General features: G+C 44.4%; 1 long non-coding RNA gene across 1 annotated transcript in view; it reads left to right on the forward strand.

The window, feature by feature from the left end:
• Positions 1 to 388: 388 nt before the first annotated feature.
• LOC133253125 (uncharacterized) overlaps positions 389 to 27,696 on the forward strand; it is a 56,307-nt gene continuing 28,999 nt past the window's right edge. The window contains exons 1-4 of the long non-coding RNA XR_009738198.1: positions 389 to 660; positions 5,077 to 5,301; positions 5,827 to 5,905; positions 6,967 to 7,034. This is a non-coding gene — a long non-coding RNA (uncharacterized LOC133253125). The remainder of the gene's footprint in view (positions 661 to 5,076; positions 5,302 to 5,826; positions 5,906 to 6,966; positions 7,035 to 27,696) is intronic.

Consider the following 27,696-nt stretch of genomic DNA (forward strand, 5'->3'; position numbering starts at 1 on the left):
CATTTGTATAAGAACAAATGCTATAAATAAAATTAAAGGAGGAAACACCAAATATTGGGGAAAATATCCACAGTATATGTACAGTATGTAATAAGTGAGAAGTTCATATCCTTGCTACATAGAGCCCTCTTTCAGAATTATAAGACAAAATTACTGACAACATGGACAAAATATGTGAACTTCTAGTTACAAAAGAAGAAATTAAAATGACCCATAAACAGCTTTTAAAAGTTCAGCTTTTTTAGTGATCAAAGAGCTAAATGAAACAAAATACTGTTTTTCACCTAGCACGTTGATAAATGGGGCATGTGTCTGCCTCTTGTGGGAGTGAAAGTTGATCCAACCTTTCAGGAGGGTAATTTTGCAACTTGAACCTGTAGGGAAATAAAAATGAGCATAACTTTGAATTCTAGGAATTCATTTTGGGGACATATTTAAGAGGCATCAGAAAGCTTTGGGTCTTTGGATGAGATAAGAATTACATGTTTTTTGTAGTATGTGCCTTTTTGTTTCAGGAGCTCTTGAGGGAGGCCACCCTGGTCCGAAGTGCATCTTACTTCTAACGTCTGCGTAGGCTCTAGCAAAGGATCTAGCGGAAAATACGGTTCAGGGAGTGTGTGAAGCCTGGGCCAACGCAGAGAACGAAGAGAAGACGTGGAGGTTTGTACACGCTTTCCAACCACCACCCGCTCATTCCAGCCCACTCTCCTGGGACCTGGGGAGAGGGAAAAATTGGGGCAGATCCTGATAAAAGTTCAGTGAACAGACCAGTATTTGCTCCTTAACCTCAGCGGTGTAGGAGAGCTTGGTTACTGCACATTCTCGCCAACACCGGGTATCACGTGACTTTCAATTTTAGCAGTTTTCCTGAGTCCAGGGATGTTGCTTGAGGGTTTTAATTTGCATTTACGTGATGCACCTTTTCATATGTCTATTAGCCATTTGGCCATAGTGTGTGTATGTGTTTAAGTGCCCATTCAAGTTTTTCCTTTTCCTCTTTCCCCTTCTGCACACTTTTTTATTGGTTCTCTTTTATGATTGACATGTAGGAGTTCAGTATACATTCTGTTTACAAGTCCTTTGTTGGGTCTATGTTTGCAAACATCTTTTCTTAATCAGTGCTGTGTTTTCAATTCCTAATGGTATCTTTTGAGGAATCATTCTTATTTTTGAAGTAGTTCAGTGTATCAAAATTTTTCCTTTATGATGAGAGTTTTTTATGTCCTATTTATAAGAATTTTTTACCTACTTCAAGTATTCCAGTCATATTCATATTCTAGTGAATATTATACATTTTTTTTTTTTACAAAACCTTATTGTTTTCCTTTTAACGTTTAGATCTATAATCCATCTGGAATTGATTTTTACGTGTGGTTAAGCTTTTTTTTCATGTGTTTATCTAATTGATCTGGCACCATTTATTGAAAACATCACTATGTCTTTTCTACATGGCTATGTTACCTGTATCATAAATCAAGTAATATTTATGCTTGCATCTGTATCTGAATTCTCTCTTCCAAGCCACTGGCCTATTTGTGCCTAAACCACCCTGTCTTAATTCCTGTAGTTTTATAATATGTCGTAGTGTAAGACCTCCAGCTTTGTCCAAGATTGTCTTGAATATTTTTGGCCTTTTGTATTTCCATGTAAATTTTAGAAACAGCTTTTCAGTTTCCACAACCACCTCAAAACCCTTAAAAACTGGCAGCATCCACCAAAGCCGAACAATAGGACTCCTGGGTAAATGGTTAGCAGAAAGAAATACCCAAGAATGTTCATAGTAACTCTATTCAGAAGAGCTCCAAATTAGAAAAAAGCGAAGTGTCCATCCGCAGGAAAATGGATAAATATATAACTGCACAGCCACAGTGGAATGCTGGCCAGCAAATGGGAATAAATTAACCAGCACGCTACAAAACAGTGAGGTTAAATCTCACAAGCATGATGTTTAGTATAAAAAGCCCAAACCGAGGGAGCTCACACTGTGATTCTATTTATACAAAGTTCCAAACAACAACAACAACAAGCAAGCAAAGTTACCTCCGGAAAGTCTTATCTTTGCTGGAGGAAGGGCCATGGTGCAGACCTTCTGGGGTGGGTGGGGGAGGTGGTGGGGGATGGGGTTGGGGGGGTTGGGAGCGCCTGATATATGTTCTTTCTCTTTGTGAACATTGAAACACTTACGATCGTGGGCATCTTATATTTCAATAAAAAGTTTCCTCAGAAATTGATTCGATTCAAGGACAATGTATTCTGAAGTCTTGCTATGTGCGGGAAACCTGATCCTGCCAGCGCTGGGGGTAAATATCAGGACAAATATAAATACAGTGTGGTTACTGCCCTGAGGGGAGTTCAGGGTTTGGGGGTGGTGATGGTGATTAGGAGCTGGAGGTGCACGCCTCTATTTTACAGAACATTATGGAAGCGAAAGGACCACTCTTTGAGCTTTGCCTGGGGGTGCAGGAAGTTTTGTTGGTTATTGAGTGCTAAGTAGGATTTCAACTACTGTAGTCAGGGCCAGTAGTGTTTTTGAGGCCAGGAAATACAAACATATGAAACTAATGTGGCAAATTGTATTTTTAATTTGAATCAAGGTTAAAGTTTAATTTTAAGGCCTGACTAATTTCCTTGGAACTCTGGAATAGTAGGTATGTTGTAATCGGGATGGCTAATACTAAAAAAAAAACAACAACCAAAAAAATGACTCTTAAAAATCTCTAATATGAAGAAAATTGATACATGGATCCTTTTATCCTCTATTCTTGAGTAGACTGAACAAGTTACCAACCAATCTCACTGGTTAGATGTGGCTTCACCAATGAAGTAGTGAAATGTAATTGTATTTGTTAAGGAAGCAAAAGCACTCCCCACCCCTACCCCCTCCCCACCCCAACCCCCACCCAAAAAAACAGTCAAATTTCTCTGGTTAGTAAGGAGCTGCCAAAGAAGGCAATCACTTGTAGGTTAAGGTAGGGGAACTGCTGGATACTATGAAGCAACCAAGGAGAAGAAGGAGATGGAATTTTCTGTCCAATCGTTGGCAATTTGAGGAAGTCCCAAAGGACCAAATGTTCTGAAAGAAATTTCGTGTAGTAAGAATATCCCCAAATTAAACCTCTTGGCTAATTCAGGCCTTCTGGAACCCCCTGGCTTGGTGAAGGGTAGTTTGCTTGCCTCCTCAGCAGTGTAAACCAACTGGATTCCACCAAATGAGGGTGAGAGCTAGGTAGGAGAGGACTCCACAGGGCTGATTCCAAGCGGTCTCCAATATACTTTGTTGCGAAGTATCCCAGCCCCTTGGAAAAGTGCCTAATGGAAAGGGGTCTAAGGGCAGACAGATAAGGGCTCCCTCCAGCCCTGCTCCGCAATTTGCATGACCTTGAGGACATCACATTACAACTTCCCTGTGCCTCAGTTTCTCTTTCTGAAACACGAGGGTCATAGCAGACACCTCAAATCCCATAGACCTTGTGAGAATGAACTTGAATGTTTTTAAGTCCCTTAGCACAGAGTCTGGCACCCAACAGGCCTTCAGTCAATAATCATAATATTATTATTTTCGCAATGCTTTCTGGCTGATGTCATGCTGGACAATAAACACAGCATTGAGCATCTCCTTTCTAGGTCACTGTGTCCACAGTTAGGGTTCATACTGTGATTCCATTTATATGAAGTTCGAAAAACAAACCCAGCTAACGTGCACTGTGAGAAGTCACAAACGTCCTGTCATTTGCGGAGGATGGGTCATGGTGCAGGCCTTTTAAGAGCGCACCCTCATTCACTTTGGAGATTAGGTATATCTATTCATGAGCCAAATCACAGGTTCACTTGGAGCTGGGCTCGGTCTGCAGGCAAACAATGGGAAATTGGCAATTAGGCCAGGAGTAGAATTGAACCTACTGGTCCTAGCCTTGAAAACTCAAATAGTATGTTTTGAACTTTAAAAAAACAAAACAAAACAAAACAGTAACCCACAGTGTGAAACTCATTTTGTTTTGATCTCAGGGTAAGCATGTCGATAGGTGAAATAAAAGTTCTACAAGATAATACTTACCTATTAATTGCAATGCATTCAGATATTTTATATTCTAAACTCTTCTATTTCCCTTTCAAAAAAAACATGTTGGTTGTAACCCACTCTACTGAATTTATTGCTTATCATTGGATTAAAACTTGTAGTTTGAAAAACACCACTGGTCCCTCTAATTACAAATGAGGAAACTGAGATACAGAGAGGGAAAGGGTAGTTGCTTAAGAAAAGTGGTGGGTGAAACAGAACTGAAGTCAGATGTATAGACCCCAAAGCTCTTTCCAAAAATCTTTGCAACAGGTGTGTGCTTGCAAGACGATGGGCTGGGAGGGACTTTTTCTCTCTTTCTTTCTCTCTTTTTTTGTTTAATGTTTAAAAAAAGATCCACAAAGGCCCCTAGGTACAACCTTTCGGAAGCAGGCCTGTTGCTAAAGGAGATGCCGGGATATTTTTCTCCTGGAGCACAGAGCCCTGCCTTCACCTGCCAGGGCTAAGCAGCAGCCCCTAGAACCGCCCAGGCTGTGGTCAGAACTGGCCGTTCTTTCCGAGGAACTGCGTGGTTCAAGATCTTGTCCTGCTTTGTGCCAATAGCAGGAAGCGGTTTGTCAATCTGCCCCCCAGGCCTGCCACTGTTTGCAGAGCTGGAGAAGGATGTCAGAACTTGTGGGACAGTCTGCAATGACAGCAAGGACGACCGAGGTTCTCAAGGGCTGTTTTTGTTGTGGGTTTGCCTACTGATGGCACTCGCACCTCTACAAGAATGGGGAGCCTGGACTTAGCTTTAAATGGAGCTTCTGAATCCTTTGTCGGGGTTCCAGGAGAAGTAAGGGCTGTTTTAGTACTCTCTCCTTATTCTGCTTTGTTAGTTATTCCGATTCTAGGCCTATCACCCTATGAGACATACACTCTGAATCTTGCTCTTCCTGCTACAGAACTTGGCCCAGTAAATGTGGGTTGAATCAAAGTAAGCTTGTGCTATTTCCCAAGAATTTGTTTCCCTTGAGCCAGATTTTGTCTTTTGTTGTTTTTTTTTTTTTTAATTCAAGGAAGGACATGGACTTTTGGCCTCGTATCCACGCCTGCACCAAAGCCCAGACACCAGGTCTATGTGGCTGTGTCTAACCAGCAGATTTCTGTCCAAAGTTACACAAAGCTGATGTTGCTGAAACTTACAGGTTTCTATGACCGGAGCCTCTTGTGCCAATTGCTACCTATACCTTGGCCTTGGCTCCCATCTGCTCTTTGGCTAAAATGCCTGGATTTGTGCCCAGGTATGTGTGCATGTCAGTCAGGTGGGAGGTGGGGCATTGCTTATCTGTCCCCTACTCATCCCCTCATACTGAGTGAATGCCTTGCCAGTGTTCCATTGCTGGAGATACAGTGGCCAAGTGAGACAGATAAGGTCCTTGATCTGATGGTGTTTATATTCTAGAGAAAGAAAGGTACATAATAAACATGTAAACAAATGAGATAATTCTAGATAGTGTATAAGTGTTATGAATAAAAGAAAAAGGGATAATGAGATAGAATGATCCGGGCTGGGCTCTGGAGGGAGATAATTTTGATCAGAGACCTGAACTGCAAACAGACTAAGATCTGCCCTGGATTAAAGGATTAAAGGAGGCTGCGGGAGAGTCAGCTGATGATTAGCTTGTGATGCTGGTGGAGGTGCTCATGGGGGAGAAAGGAGACAGCCCAGTCCTTGAGTACCTTCTGTGTTCAAGAAGGTGCTCTTAGACCCCTATGGATGCTGGGACTCGACTACTTTAACACTTTCTAACTTTTCTCCCTGCAAGTTGTAAATTTCTGTCTCCACCTACTTAAGACTTATGGTCTTGAAGACATCTTCAGAGCCAACTGCCACAACATTTCAGGGTAAGGTTTGTTTTTTCTTTTTAAATTAAAAAAAAAAAAAAGAATATATATATAGGGTCTTTCCTGGTAGCTCAGTGGTAAAGAATCCACCTGCTGATGCAGGAGACAAGGGTTCGATCCTTGATCCAGGAAGATCTCACATGCTAAGGAACAACTAAGCCCGTACTCTGCAACGCTGGAGCCTGTGCTCTTGAGCTTGGGAGCCACAACAAGAAGCCTGTGCATCACCACCCAAGAGTAGCCTCTACTCACTGCAATCAGGGAAACGCCCATGCAGCAACGAAGACCCAGCACAGCCAAAAATAAATAAATACAATTATTAAATATATATATGTATATATATGGACTTCCCAGGTAGCGCAGTGGTAAAGAATCCACCTGCCAATTCAGGAGACACAGGAGACACGAGTTTGATCCCTAGGTCAAGAAGATCCCCTGGGGGAGGAAATGGCAACCCACTCCAGTATTCTTGCCTAAAAAGTCCCAAGGACAGAGAAGCCTGGCGGGCTACAGCCCATGGAGTCACAAAGAGTAGGACATAACTGAGCGACTGAGCACAGCATATATACATATACGTGTATATATGTCAAAACTGTATTCTTTTGTAAACAACATTATGACAAGAACTGAAGAAAGGAAAAAAAAAAATCACTCCACATCTCTCCATCATTACAAGCAAGACTATTTCTTTAGGGGGTAAGGGTTAGTTGCTCAGTCATGTCTGACTCTTTGCGACCCCATGGACTGTAACCCGCCAGGCTCCTTGATCCATGGGATTCTCCAGGCAAGAATACTGGAGTGGGTTACCATTTCCTTTTCCAGGGGATCTTCCTGACCCGGGGATCGAACCTGGGTCTCCCACATTGCAGGCAGATTCCTTACCATCTGCTCTACCAGGGAAGACCAGTATGATCGCTTAATTCATGCCAATATGTATACTGTTTATATATTTCATTAAGTGAGAGTGAGCCACAGTATGGAACAAGATATAAATAATTTACCAGTTAATAGTCTGTCTTCCTTTCTCCAACCCACCTACTGACTGAAACTATCTATTACAGGGAACCAGACATTGTGTGAATTGTTTAAAGCGCATAATCTTGAATAATCACCACGACAATCCTGTGAGGTAAGTACTATTATTATTCTCATTTTACAGAGGAGAAACCCAAAGCTCAGAAAGATTAAATAAATTGCCTAAGATTATGCAAATTGTCACCACTAGTGACAGACAGGATTCAAGCCTAAAATCTCAAAGCCACTGTTTTCTTGACCCTTATCCATGTTCCTTCCCTGCAGCTCCATCCATTATAGGGAGATTTACTCCAAATCAGGTTTTTTGAAAAGAACTTCTGCTTCTGCCTAGTGGAGTTTCCTTCATATTCATGCCACACACTTACTGTAAATATGCTGATCGTTAACATGCAGACAGCTCTGTAGATAGTTAAATGTTTACCAGCATTTTTTCAAATATATGATCTCACTTAATGCTCTGACATGTGGCAAGGGCTCTCTCAGTATATCCAGTTGACAGATGAGATGAGGCGGAGGGCTTAAGTAACCACCCCTAGGTCATCCACACTTCAGGAGACTTGCGCTGCCAGGCCAGGAGGTTGAGGGTGGGCCTGGATGGTCCTCGGCTCAAAGTAGATAGTGAAGTTTTTTTCTTGCTTGTTTGTGAATCTCCCTGGGGAGGGGAGGTAGGAATATGTGTTCTCAATTTGCTTCTGTATAAAGGGTTACTGCTATTGAGTGCCCCAAGACTTGCCCCAGATTCCTGCCTTTTCAAAGTTATTTGTCATTTCCTATATCACTGTACCCCAAGGAATTCTGTGACATAATGCAGGCATCTTGTGTCTAAAGTGACCCAGTTGGGTGAAGGCAAAGGTGTTTGATTCTCAGTCTGAGTTTATAGCTCATGAGAGCCTTTCGCATCTATTAGCCCAACAATCCCCAGTGAGACAGGCAGTCTTGTTGTTATTTGTGCCCATTGTAAAGATGAGTAAACTGAGTCCCACAGACTGCACAGTGCCAGGCAGTGGTACTGTCATGACTAGAGTCCAGTTTGTCCAAGATGAATCCAAGTTTAATTCACCCTTTATCCAGCATACTTTTCTTATTTTCTAGAAAAATAAATATGAAACATTCAACAGCCCTAAAATTGTTGATTAACTGCACCCTTCTGTCCTGTTAAATGCATCTAATAGATCTGTTTCTCAGGCAGCATCTGAGCATCTGGCAAATGGTAAGAGCTCTCCCCATAGCAGCTGGAAACCAGTGAGTGAAACATTTACCAGGTTATTGACATAATGACTCTGGATGTTTGTGTAGGTATCAGTCAGTCATAGATTGCTTTTTAACACTCTGTTTTAAAATGAAAATAAATGTGACAATAAGCCCTGAATGGCCCTAATAGAATGTCAAGAGTAATCAATACTCAAGTGTGATAAAGTTTATAGTTATGGGAGGGAACCCAGAGGGTGACCCATTTTTTTCTGCTTGAACTGAGGCTGGGGCCTTGTATTAATAGGATGGGAAAAGAGCTGAGGAGGCTTTTGAGAAGAACTGGAGGAGGGAGATGGAGCAGGGATCAAGGGACAGTTTGAGAGTCAGTAGGTGAAAACATCACTAACCGCAGGTGGATGACCTCATACCAGTCACAGATCCCTTGCTGGTGATACCCAGAACACCAGCATGCCAGTGTTATGGGCACTTGTAAATGAAGTCACATTCTAACAGGAGAACATAAACTAGCAAAGTAGGAATGGGACCAGAGATATGCAAATCAAAAAAGAGATAAAGCTGCTGACCAGGGCAAGGCTTTCTGGAATTTTAACATATCTAAAGGAGGATTGTGTCATTCCTGGAATCTTGGAAAGTGGGAACTGCAGAGACTCCCAGGATCTCAACATCAGAGTTGGCAGCTTGCTCTATTAGGGGTATGTGAAGATGGATGCCATGAAATTAAAAGACGCTTACTCCTTGGAAGGAAAGTTATGACCAACCTAGATAGCATATTGAAAAGCAGAGACATTACTTTGCCAACAAGTGTCTGTCTAGTCAAGGCTATGGTTTTTCCTGTGGTCATGTATGGATGTGAGAGTTGGACTGTGAAGAAGGCTGAGCGCCGAAGAATTGATGCTTTTGAACTGTGGTGTTGGAGAAGACTCTTGAGAGTCCCTTGGACTGCAAGGAGATCCAACCAGTCCATTCTGAAGGAGATCAGCCCTGGGATTTCTTTGGAAGGAATGATGCTGAGGCTGAAACTCCAGTACTTTGGCCACCTCATGCGAAGAGTCGACTCATTGGAAAAGACTCTGATGCTGGGAGGGATTGGGGGCAAGAGGATAAGGGGACAGTAGAGGATGAGATGGCTGGATGGCATCACTGACTCGATGGACAGGAGTCTGAGTGAACTCCGGGAGTTGGTGATGGACAGACAGGGAGGCCTGGTGTGCTGCGATTCATGGGGTCGCAAAGAGTCAGACACGACTGAGCAACTAAACTGAACTGAACTAAACTGAAGATGGATGCTCTAAGACACGGTGACTCAACTCTGCTAAACTTTCTGGTCACATGACTGTGTCTGGGACTCTCCAAGATTCTACTATGCCTTCCCAGGGGCAGGTGTGTCTATAGGCAGAACATCTGCTGGTCTTGCTCAAGGAGCCGCTGAGGCCAGGCATCTGTGGGAGCAATTAGGAATTTGAGGATGAAGTGTTAGGGAATACGATGGAAGGAGTAGTGGCTGTGAGTGGGGAGGAGGTTGATACTTAGACTGACCACTAGCTTTGACCAACAGAAGATCACGGTGACATTCGTAAGAACTGTTTCGGTAGCAGAATGGGTCTGACGCCAGCTTGTGGGTTGTGGGAGAGTTGAACCAACTGCAGCAGGAGCTGAGGAACTAGCTGGAGGGGAATTGGGATGAAGGGATATTTACTTTTGTCGTGTGAGAGATGTGAGCTTGGTTGACTATTGATGGGAAGAGCTGGTGGAAAGGAATCCATTCCAGACATTTCAGGGACAGGATAAAACTCACCGAGGGGATGGTTGGGGAGGTGGCAGGCTCAGGTAGAAGAAGAGAGACAGGACTGGAAGGGTAGCTGAGGAACCCTGAGAATCCAGGACCGGATGTCTTCTTTGCTGAGGATGAGGGAGCCTTTTGGGATGGATGCAGCTGTGAGTTTGAGGACGGGGTAGAGATTTAGAACCAGCTGCTAAGAGAAATAGGGGTGGGAGCTTCCTCAACCAGGGATGGGGAAGAGACTGTCCTAAATGATGTTTCAGAGCCGTCACCACCCTCCCCCGTCCAACACACGTGTGAGGGCCACTCAGTGTAGGGAACATGGTCACTGCCCTCAGTGACGCAACCATGAGTAAGAGCCACCGGATTCTGTCCCTGATGTAAAAATGAAATTGATCTTAGAGACGGAGCCATGATGAAATGTAGACACGTCTTTCTTTCCCTATGTATCATCCACTACAGGCTTTGCCAGCCGTATGTTTTTATTTTTCCCAAAGGGGTACCACACCAAGGCCCCTCCTCAACTCCAAGGCCAGGACCTCAGATCTGCACGGACGTTTGGGGAGCAAAAGGAAGCAGGGTGAGGAAATGAAGCTCTGATTCCAGGCAGTGGGGACCTGAGGAAGATCACATGTCCTAGTACCCCAAGCATGGAAGTGGGAGCTGGTGGGCCTTTTTTGAAGCAAACCCGTTAGGTATAAATGAACTATTCTGGGCCAGCGATTCTACTTATAGCAGGAATCTTCCATTAGTTTAATCAATACCAGCAGACCTCCTTTAAATACCAAGCTTCCTCGTGCATTTGAGTTAGGATTTTAATGTCTGCATGCCAGTTCCAGGGATACTTCTTGGGCATGACAAGCAAGCAGGGACCCCTCTGACAGTTCACTTCCCTCGGGTGGCAGATTAGAGTGAGGTCTTAGGCTCAGATGTGTGCAGGAAGGTGGTTTTCTTTCCTTTTTGGCCATGCCACACACAAAAAAACCCGGGATTATGGGGCCAGGGATTGAATCCGTACCCTCGTCAGTGAATGCTCGGAATCCTAACCCCTGGACTGCCAGGGAATTCCTGGGAGGGTTTTTTTTTTTTTTTTCTGAACTGGAATCTCCCTTCTCTAGCAGGAGATCTGTATCCTTCACTCCCCAGGACTTGCTTCGGGCTTGGGTAGAAGGAGAGAGCAGTTGTCCAGACAGTCCTGCTTTATGAAAAGAGATGAGCTCAGTCCAGGAACAGAGTCTATTGGTGACATCAAGTTAGAAACAGCAGACAGAGGGCGAGGCTGTTCTCGTAAGAGTGAGCTGTATATGTTACCTAGACGGGACTAGAGATGTCCATGGCAACGTGTGAGAAACAGCGCATAGCACAGACTTGCGAACGTCCCTGGAGGGCCAGTGGTGTGTGGGGGCAGGGGTGGGGGCCAGGAAAGGCCAGGAGGCCAGGATCCCAGTCCTACGTCTTCTCACTGTGTGACCTGGGGCCACCGTCATTCTCTGAGCCTCCGTTTCCTCACCTGAAAACATTCTTGGTGATACCCAGATCCTAAGGCCGCGCTGAGTATCGGGGCAGGTGGTGTCATGTGAAGTCATGTGCACATTAAGATACCCATTGCCAACATGAATTCTCATCAGTGAGGACTACTGCTATGTATAGACACACATTTAAGAACTGAGCTGTGGACCCCGGTTGTTTAATCTGCCCACTGTGCGCAAGGTCCCAGGCTAGGGAGGCAAAAACAGTAAGGTATAAACCTCAGAACCTGAAACATACCCAGCTAGCGGGAGAGGTGAGAAGTAGTGATTTCACTTGAATGTGGTCAGCGCTGTGGGCGCAAGAGGAGGAAGATGGACTCTGGTTTGGTGACTGAGCTGACTTCTGAGAGAGTGAATTACAGGCTGAGGAGGGAAGAAAGGCTTTCAAGGCAGAGAGAGCGGCATCGGGGCTTGGACCAGCAGGCTCCCTGGGGAACTTGCCAGAAAATCTAGAGGAATGGCCTAATTCATCAGCTGGCCCCCCTGAAGTGTGAGGGAAGCTGAGCCCTGGACTGCCCCTTTTCACTCTTTTCAAGGCCTCCCTGGGGTGGTGATTAAGAGGAGAAGGGGAGATGAGGAATTTAAGGTGTTGAAAGAGAGACTCAGGAGCTTGGGAAGGATGGGAGGGCTTTACATGTATGCAGCAGATCTTAAACTCAACTGCTTAAGGCCGGAAATCTGAAGGTGGGGTGGGTGTGCTCTGCTGTGTGAGCTGCAAGTAAAAGCTTGGTGGTATTTTTTTTTTCAATTAATTAATTAATTTGGTGGGTGCCAGGTCTTGGTTACAGCATGTGGGGTCTGGTTCCCCAACTAGGGATCGAACCCTGGACCCCTTGCGGTGGAGATGTGGAGTCCTAATAGCTGGATTGCCAAGGAGGTCCCAAAGTTTGGTGGTTTTAGTTAACAAAAACAGCTAACAGGTTAATATCGTATAAAAATAGTCCTTCCGCTTGAATCCAAACACAGTTGCTTTTTCAATGTAGGCCCTTCCTTCCTTACATCTGCATATCCTCAGCTCAGCCCAGGTCAGTGTAAGAAGCCCAGCTCCTTTTGGCTCATCTCTGTTCCAAAATATTCCTGACCTCTGCATACCTAAAGCCTCCACTTCTGCCCAAAATGTGTCTATGATTGTACATTTGGGTTGCATATATATTTCTCATGGTTTACAAGCCATCTGGGCTTCCCTGGTAGCTCAGGTGGTAAAGAATCTGCCTGCAATGCAGGAGACCTGGGTTTGATTCCTGGGTTGAGAAGATCCCCTGGAGGAGGGCATGGCAACTCACTCCAGTTTTCTTGCCTGGAGAATCCCCATGGACAGAAGAGCCTGGTGGGCTACAGTCCATGTTTCGCAAAACGTCGAACGTAACTGAGTGACTAAGCACAGCACACATGCCATCTTGTGAGTCCTTATGGCACCAGGCTGAGAGCATGAAGAAGCTGTGAGAAAGCATTAGCACCTGCGCTCTGGAACCAGGTTGGCTTGGGACTGTCCAGGCACCATCATGATCATTCCATCTCCATGGACTGGGTTCCTCGCCTGGAAGGCAGAAATGATGGAACCAACCCTATAGGTTTTCAGAGTTAAATGACATTTTGTTGTTCAGTTGCTAAGCTGTGTCCGTGACTCCGTTGACTGCAGCACACCAGGATCCCCTGTACTTCACTATCTCCCAGAGTTTGCTCAAATTCAAGTCCACTGAATTGATGATGCTGTCTAACCATCTCATCCTCTGCTGCCCCCTTCTTTTGCCCTCAGTCTTTCCCAGAATCAGGGTTTTTTCCAATGAGTCAGCTCTTCGCATCAGGTGGCCAAAGTATTGGAGTTTCAGCTTCAGCATCAGTCTTTTCAATGAATATTCAAGGTTGATTGACTGGTTTGATTGGGGCAGGGTTTGATCAGGGTTGATTTACTGGTTTGATCTTCTTTCTGTCCAAGGGATTATCAAGACTGTTCTCCAGCACCACAATTCGAAAGCATCAATTCTTCAGTGCTCAGCTTTCTTTATGGTCCAACTCTCACATCTTTACATGACCACTAGAGAAAACATAGCTACATAGCTTTGACTATATGGACCTTTGTCAGCAACGTGATGTCTCTGCTTTTTCATACACTGTCTAGGTGTGTCATAGCTTTTATTCCAAGGAGCAATCGTCCTTTAATTTCATGGCTGCAGTCACTGTCCACGGTGATTTTGGAGACCAAAAAAAATAAAATCTGCCACTGTTTCCACTTTCCCCCCGATTTATTTGCCATGAAATGATGAGACCAGATTCCATGATGTTAGTTTTTTTAAACACTGTGTTTTAAGGCAGCTTTTTCACTCTCCTCTTTCACCCTCATCAAGAGGCTCTTTAGTTCCTCTTCACGTTCTGCCATTAGAATGGTATCATCTGCATATCTGAGGTTGTTGTTATTTCTCCTGGCAATCTTGATTCCAGCCTGTGTTTCATCTGGCCCAGCATCTTGCATGATGTACTCTGCATGGAAGTTAAATAAGCAGATTGATGATATACAGCCTTAATGTACTCTTTTCCCAATTTTAAACCAGTCCATTGTTCCATGTCCCATTCTAACTGTTGCTTCTTGACGTGCATACAGGTTTTGCAGGCGGCAGGTAAGGTCGTCTGGTATTCCCATCTCTTTAAGTATTTTCCATAGTTTGTTGTGAGTCACACAGCTAAAGCCTTTAGCATAGTCAATGAAGCAGAAGTAGATGTTCGTGCTTTTTCTGTGATCCAACGGATGTTGGCAGTTTCATCTCTCGTTCCTCTGCCTTTTCTGAATTAGCTTGTACATCTGGAAGTTCTTGGTTCACATACTGTTGAAGTCTAGCTTGAAGGATTTTGGGCATTACCTTGCTAGCATGTGAGATGAGCATAATTGTATGAGAATTTAAACATTCTTTGGCATTGCATTTCTTTGAGATTGGAATGAAAACTGATTTCTTAAAACGTAATGCATTTAATTGGAGGCTAATTACTTTACAATATTGTGATGGTTTTTTCCATACATTGACATGAATCAGCCACAGGTATACATGTGTCCCCCATCCCGAGCCCCGCTCCCACCTTCTTCCCCATCCCGTCCCTCTGGGTTGTCCCAGTGCACCAGCTTTGAGTACCCTAATGAAAACTGATCTTTTCCAGTCCTGTGGCCATTGCTGAGTTTTCCAAATTTGCTGGCATATTGAGTGCTGCACTTTAAAACATCATCTTTTAAAATCTGAAATAGCTCAGTTGGAATTCCATCCCTTCACTAGCTTTGTTTGTAGTGATGCTTCTTAAGGCCCACTTGACTTCACACTCCAGGATGTCTGACTCTAGGTGAGTGACCACATCATCGTGGCTATCTGGGTCATTAAGACTTTTTTTTTGGTATAGTTCTTTTGTATATTATTGACATCTCTTTTCAGCTCTTCTGCTTCTGTTATTTTCTTATCATTTCTATCCTTTATTTTGCCCATCCTTGCGTGAAATATTCCCTTGGTATCTCCAATTTTTTGAAGAGCTCTATCGTTTTTCCATTCTATTGTTTTTCTCTATTTCTTTGCATCGTTCACTTAAAAAAATTTCTTATCTCTCCTTGCTATTCTCTGGAACTCTGCATTCATATGGATATATCTATCCTTTTCTCCATTGCCTTTCACTTCTCTTCTTTTCTTGGCTATTTGTAAGGCCTCCTCAGACAGCCATTTTGCCTCTTTGCATTTCTTTTTCTTTGGCATGGTTTCGGTCACCACCTCCTCTACAATATTACAAACATCCATCCATAGTTCTTCAGGCACTCTGTCTACCAAATTTAATCCCTTGAATCTATTTTTCACCTCTACTGTACAATTGTAAGAGATTTGATTTAGGTCATACCATAGTCTAGTGGTTTTCCTTACTTTCTTCAATTTCAGCCTGAATTTTGCAATAAGAAGTTCATGGTCTGAGCCACAGTCAGCTCCTGGTCTTGTTTTGCTGACTGTATAGAGCTTGTCCATATTCAGCTGCAGAGACTAATCAATCTGATTTTGGTATTGACCATCTGGTGATGTCCGTGTATAGAGCTGTCTCTCATGTTGTTGGAAGAGGGTGTTTGCTGTGACCAGTGTGTTCTCTTGGCAAAACTCTGTGAGCCTCTGCCCTGCTTCATTTGTACTCCAAGGCCAAACTTGCCTGTTACTCCAGGTATCTCTTGACTTCCTACTTTTGCATTCCAGTCCCTTTGAGGAAAAGGACATCTTTTTTTGGTTTTAGTTCTAGAATGTCTTGTAGGTCATCATAGAACTGTTCAACTGCAGCGTCTTTGGCATTAGTGGTTGGGGCATAGCCTTGGATTACTGTGATGTTGAATGGCTTGCCTTGGAAATTAACCGAGATCATTCTTTTGTGTTTGAGATTGCACCCCAGTATTGCGTTTTGGACTCTTGCTGACTGTGAGGGCCACTCCATTTCTTCTAAGGGATTCGTGCCCACAGTAATAGATATAATGGTCCATTTTAGTTCACTGAGTTAAATTCACTGATTCCTAAAATGTTTATGTTCACTCTTGGCCATCTCTTGTTTGGCCACTTCCAATTTTCCTTGATTCATGGACCTAACATTCCAGGTTCCTATGTAATATTGCTCTTCACAGCTTTGGACTTTACTTTTATCACCAAACACACACACAACTGAACATCATTTCTGCTTTGGTGAAGCCTCTTTATTCTTTTTGGAATTATTTCTCCACTCTTTCCCAGTAGCATATTGGACACCTACTGAGCTGGGGCAGGGGAGCTCATCTTTGGTGTATCTTTTTCCCTTTTCATACTGCTCATGAGGCTCTAGAGGCAAGAATACTGAAGTGATTTACTATTCCCTTCTTCAAATAATGGATGTGAAAAATCACTTGGTACACTTGAAGGGAGGAGGAACTTATGACTGAATGAAGACTTCCGAGCTTTATGCAACATACATATTCGTATATATAGTGATATCATATACATATATATCATATCATACATATATATATCATATATGTACATATATATCCTCCCCTCTATTACTCCCTCTCCTGTTTTGTGGATGCAGATGCAAGAAACTGTCTAAAAAAATCAGCAAGGTGAAAAAAAGCCGCATTTAGTTTTGTTTACAATCTCGTGTCCTGACGCATGACCAAGTTACAGAGGTGGTAAAAAATATTCAAAAATATTTGAAGTACAGCATGGTGATAAAGAATGTGGACTGTGGCATCAGACAGACCAGAATCCAAACACCAACATTGCCTAGCTGTGCTTAGCTACTCTAAGCCTTGGCTTCTGAATCATGAAAGGGGTATAATGATACAGGCTTTGTGGAGTACTAATATGCTATTTTTTTTAAAGAAGTCTTTATTGGATTTATTACAGTATTGCTTATGTTTTACATTTTTTTTGTTTTTTTTGTTTTTGTTTTTTTTCCATGAGGCATGTGGGATCTCAGCTTCCTGACCAGGGATCAAACCTGCACGCTGGAAGGTGAAGTCTGAACCACCAGACCGCCAGGGAAGTCCCAATTATGCTGGATTTTTGTTAACTTTTTTTTTTGGCCGCCCTTCATAGCATGTGGGAAGGTCCCTGATCAGGATCGAACCCCCTGCAGTAGAAGCATGGAGTCTTAACCACTGGACCACCAGGGAAGCTCTAATATGCTGCTTTGTTCAGTGCTTTGTATAGAACTGGTGCTGGGAAGCCTACAATATACACCAACAACTAATGATCATAATCATCATCTTTTTGAAAGATTTTTATTGTTTCAAATTTTCTATCAACTGAGCTTTCTTTGATGACCTTGAAGGCTGTTGTCCTTGCCTTCATTTATTCACCAAATATTTACTGAGTTCTGACAGTATGTCAGGTACTGTGCTAAAGTCTATAAATTTTTGAATGAGAAAGTATTTTTTGAAGATAATTATCTCTAATGTGAGTAAAGCCATTAATCTGCTTTCAATAGCCTTTTGTTAAGTTTCAGGCACTCAAAATTAGCAATTAGTTTTGAATCCTCTATTTAATTCAGAAAGCAGATGCGGTTACATTTAAGTCTGGGTACTGGTATCCTCCTTTATCCATTACTCAATTATTATGCTCTGCTTTATTACTTTTTTTCTAAAAGAGATTTGAGGTGGCATAAACTAAAGCTGTCAAAATAAGGAAGGCAGATCAAAAGTAATGAAATGTAGTGGGGAAGGAAGTTGGTCCAGATCCATAGTGTAAAAGTATCTGTTGTGTTATTACATACAAGTCAGAACCAAGATCCCTAGCAATCAAGGGGAAATGCAAAAGGATGAATTATAGGTCACATTGGACAATAAATAAGAGTGAACCAGCTCATTTTCTTTTCCTTCAATGTAAACTCTGAGAAGTTATAAGATAAAACTTTAAGGAGCATTGAAATAAAAAGTACCCCCCTGGAAAAAACTGTTACCAAAGAAATAGGAGTGTTCTTTTGTGGCTTTCTCCAGCACCGAGAAATGACAGACTCTGATGGACTTAAACAATGAATTTTTAAAAATCCATATGTTTATTTAGGGACCTTTAGTTGCAGCATTCGGACCCTTAGTTGCAGAGTGTGGGATCTAGTTCCCTGACTAGGGATCGATTCTGGGCCACCTGAATTGTGAGCACAGAGTCTTAGTCACTGGCCCACCAGGAAAGTCCCTACATGATGAATTAAAGCGTCAGAGTTAAGCTGTGCGGCTTTCTGGTATTCTGTTTGATGTAGGAATAGCTTCAAGAGACCCCAGGGAAAAGAAGTGTTTGCATTGTCTTAGATTGTTTCAAGTATTAATTGTCTCAGCTGGGTTTTTGGCAAGGGCTGACAAGCAGAAAATCATACATTGAGTTACCTATCAGATATAATAATGTTGCGGAAACAGGCAAAACTTGGTAGAATAGAATACTCAAAAACAAAGAAACAGCCTACCAATCACTTTGTTGATGGAAGAAACCCTTCATCTTCCTTGCTGTATGACTTTAATGGGATTTGATAACAACCGGAAGATTTAAAGACTTTCACACAGCCTATTTTTGTTATAATTATTTTTATGGTTCATTGTGTGGAATGTATCATTTCAGTGGCTCTTAGACTTCTGTGGTTCCACATCTGCAGATTCAACCAACTATGGGTGTCATGGTCCTCTAGTATGTGTTTACTGAAAAAACTATATATAAGTGGATCTGCGCAGTTCAAACTGGTGGTGTTCAGGGGTCAGCTGTGTTTGTCAGTAACTACTTGTCTCCCGTGCCCCTGAGAGCCACTCCTCGAAGAACACAGAGTGACTGATGGTCTGTGAGTGAACAGAGGTCCTGGCTTTGAACCTCCCCCAACTGGTGGTGATATCTCAGACCAGCTTATCTTGGCCCTGTGGAGTTTCCCAAGCCTTGGCAAAATGCTGCTGACACCCAGAGTACCTGCCCTTACCTGGGCTGATATCGGAATTGTGTTGTGTTAGATGCTCAGTTGTGTCTGATTCTTTGCAGTCCCATGGACTGTAGCCTGCTGGGCTCCTCTGTCCATGGAATTCTCCAGGCAAGAATATTAGAGTCGGTTGCCATTCCCTTCTCCAAGCCATCTTTCTGACTTAGGGATCAAACCTGGGTCTCCTGCATTGCAGGCAGATTCTTTACCATTTGAGCCACCAGGGAGGCCCAATTGGAATTAGCTGGAGCCTGGCCCTATTCCATCCCCCAGATTCCTGTGTAAATTGTTCTTGGGTCTGATCAGAGCATCAGGGTTTTAAAAAACACTCCAGGTTAAAACAACAACAACTCTCCAGGTAACCCTATCATACAGTCAAAGGGGAGAGCCTACTCAGAAGGCTCCTGTAGAGATCAAAACAAAAACCATGGGAAAGGACTTGATCAAGGTGGAAGTAACCTTGAAAAGAAACCTTCTCACTGGCTTTCCATGCTAAGTCTGAATTCTCACTCCCTTTAACTTTAAAAGGAAAGTCATTCTTATACTTAAAAAAAAAAACAAAAAAGATTCCTCTTTCAGCACGCAGGCCGTCATAGAAAGCAGACTCTTGCTGATGCTTCATCTTTGGCTCCAAAGGAAATCCAGCCCCACCCTAGTAATCCTGGGCCAAGTGCATTGGATGGGTCTCCAGGGAGCTCTCTCCAGCCCACGGCAAGGTCTAGAGGCACGAATTTGACAAGCTACTGATTACCCTTTACCGGGGGAAGGAAAAGGAGATGACTTAAAGGTTGGGGGAGGGGAGCAATGTGAATTGCGGGTTTCCAAGGAGCTGCGGAATGTGGGACTCAGCTGTCAGAAGCCTCTGGGATTCAGGCAAGCCCATGGTAGAGGGAGCCTGTTGAGGGATTGAGGAGGAGGCAGGCTGGCTTAGGACCTGATGCTGTGGGCACAGATTTCATCTTGAAACTCTGACACTAGGCGAGGAATTGCCACCTTGGGGTTTTTGCTTTTTTAAAAAATTTTTATGCAATTTTTTTTTACAGTTTTTTTTTTTCAATTTTTTTTCAGTGTTTTTTTTACAACGTTTTTTACAATTTTTTTTTTTTTTACAATGTTGTGTTAATTTCAGGTGTATAGTAAAGTGCTGATCCACCTTGGTTTAACATCCCCTCATACATGCTCCCTGTACTTCCATCTCTTTGTTCATTGTTGTCTTGTCGCAGGAGTCATAGAAATGTCTTTGTCAGCTCCTGGAAGTCTCAAAGTCAGATTTCTATTCCTTGACCTAACCTTGCTGTGCTTCCATTAAGTAAAGTCCGTCAGTCAGTCATTCTTTGAAGATGGGCATCATCCTTAGGGATTCACCTGGAACAGCAGATTTGAATTTCCTAAGGCCTTTGCACAAATGGTTCCTTGCCCATGAGAACATTTTATGTTGGCTAGCAAGGTTCCAAATGTGCTTTTAATACCAAGGTCTACAGTCCCAGTCTTCCCAGTTCAACTTCTGCCTTTTCTCATTGCCTTAAGATGACTGAACTTGATCAGGTTCAAGCAAGTTATTTCATTCACCCAGCTATCCATCCATGAAGCCATTCATTTAATTCACCATCCATCTGCTCACCCATCCTCAGCTCACCTATCCATCCATCTACACACTCATCCATCCGAACGTGCGGCCACTTACTTTTCAACCACTTTCAAGATTCTAGTTCCACAAAGTTTGTATGATATTTCTATTATTATGTCATGGAGACAGAATATACTCACAATATGCTAGCTATTTTATTTTTATTAATCAATCAAATCATTAACTCCCCCCGTCAAAAAAAAAAAAAAAATTGGAGACTTTCTCGGTACCTGGTATGTACTGGTTACTCCTGAGGATATGGTAACTGCCTGAATTGAGTCATGAAGTTTGAGTGAGCATTTTCCAGGTGAGGAAAGTGGAATGATGATAGGGGAAAGCTTGTTAGGCAGAGAGAACATCTAGTGCAAAGTCTTGTGGGTAAGAGAGGAAGTGCAATTATGGGGAACTGTGTGGGGCTCCTAGTGTCACGGTAGCAAGAATCCCAGAGCCTCCAGCAGCCAAGACTGGAGAGATAAGCGAGAACTAGGTGGCACAGTGGTAAAGAATCTGCCTGCCAATGCAAGAAATGCAGGTTCGATCTCTGAGTCGGGAAGATCCCCTGGAAAAAGGAATGGCAACTCCAATATTCTTGCATGGAAGATTCCATGGACAGAGGAGCCTGACGGTCTACAGTCCATGGGGTCGCAAAGAGTTGGACATGACTCAGCGACTGAGCACAACAGCACAGGTCATGGGTATCATACTAAGACATTTGGAGCTGTTGAAGGGATTTCAACCTTGCAGTTGCCATCTGAAATTGATTTGACTATTTTGTCTAAAACCAGGAGCCGTTGTTGCCCCCTGCAAACTCCCTGAGAGTCCAGCAGTGGACAATGTCAGGGCCACACCTCATAGACTTGCCTGGAGGCCAGGTCTTCTGACCCCAGGGCCACTGCTGTCTGTCCACCGCTCCACATGGCCACCCCTTCTGCTCTGACTCATCCTCCTTCTCCCTGTATCTAATCTTTTTTATCTGTCAGTTTCCAATACAAGTCTGGAAACTCAGTCAATAAATGTTTGTTGAATGAATCACTAATTCTTGGTGAATGTGTACGTGTATATAAGGTCTCCTGAATTTCTTCCTCCATCCCAGGCCTGCTTTAAATTGCCTTGGTAGAAAATGGACTGACTTAGCAATTCAAAAATCAAGCCGAGGCTCTGGCTCTCTCCTGACTAGCTGAGTCTCTTGGTCAAGTCTCCACATACTCCTGGGCCTCGTTCCTGCCTCTGTGAGGTGGAGTTGGTTGCTCAAACTTGTCTGTTGCTTACCGGGTGGTTGTGAACCACGAAATCCATGACTGGGAAAGGACTTTGCTAACTCTAGAATACTGAGCATTCATACAGTAACAACCTTGCTTCTCCCCTGGCTTAGGCTCTCATCACAAGGCCTCTAGATAATGGGCCTCCTCCAGGTCTGCTGTATCTCGCATGGTCCTCGCAGGACATAATGAATTTGGGAGTATTACTTTTTATACACACATACATATTTTTAATATTTATTTATTTACAACTGTGCTGGGTCTTCATTTCTGTCGTTTATCGAGCTCATCTTTGCATGAAATGTTCCTTTGGTATCTCTGATTTTCTTGAAGAGATCCCTAGTCTTTCCCATTCTGTTGTTTTCCTCTATTTCTTTGCATTGATCGCTGAAGAAGGCTTTCTTATCTCTTCTTGCTATTCTTTGGAACTCTGCATTCAGATGTTTATATCTTTCCTTTTCTCCTTTGCTTTTCGCTTCTCTTCTTTTCACAGCTATTTGTAAGGCCTCCCCAGACAGCCATTTTGCTTTTTTGCATTTCTTTTCTATGGGAATGGTCTTGATCCCTGACTGCAAGGAGATCCAACCAGTCCATTCTGAAGGAGATCAGCCCTGGGATTTCTTTGGAAGGAATGATGCTGAGGCTGAAACTCAAGTACTTTGGCCACCTCATGCGAAGAGTTGACTCATTGGAAAAGACTCTGATGCTGGGAGGGATTGAGGGCAGGAGGAGAAGGGGACGACAGAGGATGAGATGGCTGGATGGCATCGCTGACTCGATGGACATGAGTCCGAGTGAACTCCGGGAGTTGGTGATGGACAGGGAGGCCTGGCGTGCTGCAATTCATGGGGTCGCAAAGAGTTGGACACGACTGAGCGACTGATCTGATCTGGGTCTTCATTGCTGCAAGTAGGTTTTCTCTAGTTGTGACAAGCAGAGGCTACTCTTCAGTGCAGTGCGTGGGCTCTAGGCATGCGGGATTCAGTAGCTGTAGCACACAGGCTAAGAAGTTGCAACTCAAGGGCTTAGTTGCTCCTGGGCAGGTTGGCTCTTCCCTGACTAGGGATCGAACCTGTGTCTGCTGCGTTGGAAGACGGATTCTTAATCACTGGACCACCAGGGAAGTCCAGGGAGGGTATTTTTAAAAAATGACTTTTACAAAGAGTTGGATGGGGTTTGGGGAAACCCAGCAGCTATTAGGGCAGTACTTTATGTCTAATAGCAGGGGGCGTCTTGCCTACTCCCCCAGACCTGAAGGGTCAAGAGGAGGAAGGCAGTTTACTAGGCTCTCTCCCCATCCTCTCCAGCCTCCTGCCAGTGTCTTCTATAGGCTGAACCCAAACAGCAGTCAGAGTCAATGTTATTATTGGTGTAGTCTGTAAAGGTCAGCCTCGTGGGCACAGAGTAAGGTGAAGAAGTATGCAGAATAGGGCTGGTGGTACCACAGCCCTACGCAGCTTGGTGGTCTCTCTCCTCCAGAGAGACCCCCATTGATCTCAATGCCCTGCCCCCACCCTTTGTTGTCTGTTGCTCAGTTGTGTCCAACTGTTTACGATCCCAAGGATTGCAGCAGGCCAGGCTTCCCTGTCCTTCACCATCTCCCTGAGCTTGCTCAAACTTGTGTCCATTGAATCGGTGATGCCAACTTATCATCTAGTCTTTTATTCAGCAAGACCTCAAGGTTACAAAGGATATATCTGTGAGACTGCACCATGAATTGGAAAATGTGGAAGAAAAGCAAACAACAATGGAAGATGAAAATGAGAAACTGAGGCAACAGCTCATAGAAGTTGAGATAGCAAAGCAAGCATTGCAGAATGAACTGGAAAAAACGAAGGAGGTTAGTAATTGATTATCTTGTGGCATGCTGTGTATATGTAGCTCTTCATAGAGAATACCAATGGAGACGGCAATGGCACCCCACTCCAGTACTCTTGCCTGGAAAATCCCATGGACGGAGGAGCCTGGTAGGCTGCAGTCCCTGGGGTCGCTACGAGTCGGACACGACTGAGCGACTTCACTTTCACTTCACTTTCATGCATTGGAGAAGGAAATGGCAACCCACTCCAGTGTTCTTGCCTGGAGAATCCCAGGGATGGGGGAGCCTGGTGGGCTGCCGTCTATGGGGTCCCACAGAGTTGGACACGACTGAAGCGACTTAGCAGCAGCAGCAGCAGCCTTTATTCAGACCTCGACTTTCTCAATAAGCCTTCCTGGAGCTCCTTTCTGTCCTTAGACTGGAGGTATTGTGGGGATTGTTTGCTCTCTGGTGATGGGGGCTCTGTCTTCTTCCTTTCTCTATCACTCCCCAGCCGTCCACGCCCAGCTCCCTGCCTCGAACCCTGACCAGTGCCCCGTGAAGGACCGTAGGTGCTGACTGCCCTGAGCTGAGCTTTGTGAACTTGAAATACAGTGCTCAAGGGATTTCTCCTTCCCACAAAGCCTTCAGTTGCTCCCCGTTTTTTGTGAATCAGAGAAATTGCCAACCTCTTTCTCTGCTATCTGAAATGTTCCACTGTCTATCCACTAGCTGAGCTCACACTCAGCTAACCTGTTTGATCCCTCGCACCCGTGCCAGCCAGCCTGCTACTCAGGGGATTCATGTCTTCTCTTACCATGTCTTGGATTGGTATGTGATTCACTCCCATTCAGTTTGCTTTTGGAAGCTAGTTTTTCTCGGTGATGCCTGTGAAATAGGTTGCTTGGGTGAGTGTCAGCCTCTGCACAGTTCTGCATAACCTGGGAAATTTACGTATACTTTCTCGTCTCCCTGCTCAAACGTGATGCTGTGTTAATGGCTCTGGGCTGACAAGGTGCAGGGATGCTGGAAAGGGCAGGAGAAGTCTGCAAAATCATTGGTTCCTTCTTTCACTAGCTGTGACCTTGAATGAGATCCTTCATTTCCCACCTTTTCAAGAAGAGGGTCACACTCCCCTCCTTCTGGGCAATCCTGGAGACCGTGTGACAATTTGCGTGTAAGCACTTTAAATGAAAAAGCATTAAGGTGATATCAGAGGGAGAATTTTGGGCTGGAACTCAAGGCAGCCCCTTTTGTATTCCTATTAGCCTCCTGGAAGGTAGTTGATTTCATTCTGTTTGGCCTCTGCGGATGTGTGGTAGTTGTGTACAAGTGTGTATATGTGCTATATCTGGATATAAGAGGTATTTTTAATTTCAAATGATAATTATTGCAGATTTCTCCAAATCATTTATGGTATCACTACTTAGAAATTAGATTCATATTACAGCTTATATTTAATGCAATAATAAAGAAGTCTGTATTATTACATCACAAATTTGCGCTTTAATATTTTGATAATTGAGGTATTGCACAATTGCTTTCCATTGTAATCAAAGGTAATTTACCACATGCGTTTTAGGTCACTTCAGGCGTGTCTGACTCTCTGCAACCCCATGAACTTAAGTCCCCTATGTTCCTCTGCCCACGGGATTCTCTAGGCAAGAATACTGGAGTGGGTTGCCATTTCCTTCTCCAGGGGATGATCTTTCTGACTCAGGGATCGAATCCACACCACATCTCTTATGTCTCCTTCAATGGCAGGACATTATTTTGAGAAGATATCCAGAGACCACAGTGCACCCATTCACACACCTGCACACACACATACACACACCCAGCACAACTTCTAAAGAATCTAGTCGTGCCACACAGTTGGCAAGATCTTAGTTCACTGACCAGGGATTGAACCAGGGCCCTTACACTGAAAGCAAAGCACCAAGTCCTAATCCAGGGACAGCCAGGGAATTCCTAAGAATCCAGCTTTAGACTCCAGGAAATACCCTCCAGGGAAACTGCCAAACCTCAAGGCCACTGCTTGCTGTTATCTACAGATCCAGGAAAACAGAGGAAGGAGCTCGGAAATACAAAGCAGGGGCGTAAAAGATGAAAAAGTAAATTCAGAGAGGCAGGGGGAGGAGCAGGGAGAGCTCCTGGGCTTAAATCTCACCCCTACAAATGGACTCGCTCTGTGATCTTGGACATCTTCCCTCACCTTTCTGAGCCTCAGTGTCCCCATCTGTGAAATAGTTTCTACCTGGTGGGTTCAGTTGCAAAGTCATGTCTGACTCTTCACGATACCACGGACTGCAGCATACCAGGCTTCCCTGTCCTTCACCATTTCCTGGAGTTTGCTCAAATTCATGTCCACTGAGTCCATGATGTGATCTAACCATCTCATCTTGTGCTGCCCTCTTCTCCTTTTGCCTTCAATCTTTTTTAGCATCAGGGTTTTTCCCAATGAGTTGGCTCTTTGCAACAGGTGGCCAAAGTATTGGCGCTTCAGCTGCAGCAGCATAGCGGGTTCATAGTGATGGTATTAAAGAAATACACGTGTGATGTGCCTTCCATGGAGCTTGACACAGAGTCCTCACACAGCCCGTGAGAAACAAAGAAGGAGATCAGGGGGCAAGCTTTACGTGCTCTGGGGAGTCGAAGGGAAAGTGAGCAGCCTGGAAAGTTAGCCTTCACCTGCCCCATGTGCGGCTACCCTGGGGACATTCCCACCTCAAGGCTGGGCTTCAGGTCTGAAGAACCGAGGAATCTTACTTGAGGTGCCAAGCCCCAGCTTCTTCAAAGGACCCTGGTGCCCCGAGGTGGTCAGACTTCATGGGGCATGAGGCTGGCATCAGCCTGCCTCTTCCTCACTTCAGGGAAAACAGACTGTCAATGGGGCTGCAGTGGTCGGGCCTGGAATTCCAAAGCTGTGAGAACACCTTGTCCTCGGCTTCCCTGGGTCTGCCTGTGGCCAGCGGCCGAGCTCCCCATGCGGCTGGGTTCTCCTGAGGGCTGGGTACAGGCAAGGGTACACGTTGGACCTGGGCCTGCTTTTCTGGGTGGTCAGGGCAGGACCGGCACTTGGGTGCAGCCAGAGAGGCACAGGGCATAGTTTTAAGGTTCACAGGCTCTCCCTCTCAGGCTCAGACCCTGCACTTCCCTGACCTTGAATGTGAGGGCCTCCTTGATCCATACACTCTTACTTCACCCTATTCCTGACCTGGGTCAAGGGGTGTGAGCTGAACTTCACAAGCCTCACGGGCCTGCTGTTTCCAGATGGGGCTTTCTACTGAAACCACCAGAAAAGTTTGTTAAAATACAGCGCACAAGTGCCCCGTTATGTCTGACTCTCTGTGCCCTCATGGACAGTAGCCCTCCAGGCTCCTCTGTCCATGGGGATTCTCCAGGCAAGAATACTGGAGCAGATTGTCACTTCCTACTCCAGGAGATCTTCCCGACCCAGGGATTGAACCCGTGTCTCTTGTGTCTCCTGCATTGGCTGGCAGATTCTTTACCAACAGACATACCTGGGAAGCCTGCTAAAAGGCAGAATTCCTCCCAAATCAGAATCTCTGTGGGTGGGGCCTTGGAATCTGTTTGTATTAATATCCCTTGGGGTCATGCTGATGGGGCTGTAGCTCCAGGCAGAGCCCTTGGGAAGTGCTGGGTTTAGAACAAAGCTTATTTGATTTTCACAATGTCCCTGTGAGATAGGGCACTTTCCAAAGGGAAAAGTCACGTCAGCGCTTCTGTGGTGGAACCAGAGGTAGCACCATTCATTCATTCATTCATTCACTCATTCATCCATTTTCATTTTGGGAACATGGATTAGACATCTACTGAGATGATGTTGTTCAGTCGCTAAGTCATGTCCAACTCTTTGAGACCCCATGGACTGCAGCACGCCAGGCTTCCCTGTCCATCACTATCTCGTGGAGTTTGCTCAAACTTCTGTTCATCAAGTCGATGATGCCATCCAGCCATCTCATCCTCTGTTGCCCCCTTCTCTTACCTTCAGTCTTTCCCAGCATCAGGGTCTTTACTGAGGAAATTGCCACACACATGTATGCACACAGATTACTGAGCTTATGAGGGCTTTGGACTTCCCTGGTGGCTAAGATGGTAACAAATC

The sequence above is a fragment of the Bos javanicus genome, chromosome 8, assembly GCF_032452875.1.
Source record: "Bos javanicus breed banteng chromosome 8, ARS-OSU_banteng_1.0, whole genome shotgun sequence".
NCBI classification, from domain to species: domain Eukaryota; kingdom Metazoa; phylum Chordata; class Mammalia; order Artiodactyla; family Bovidae; genus Bos; species Bos javanicus.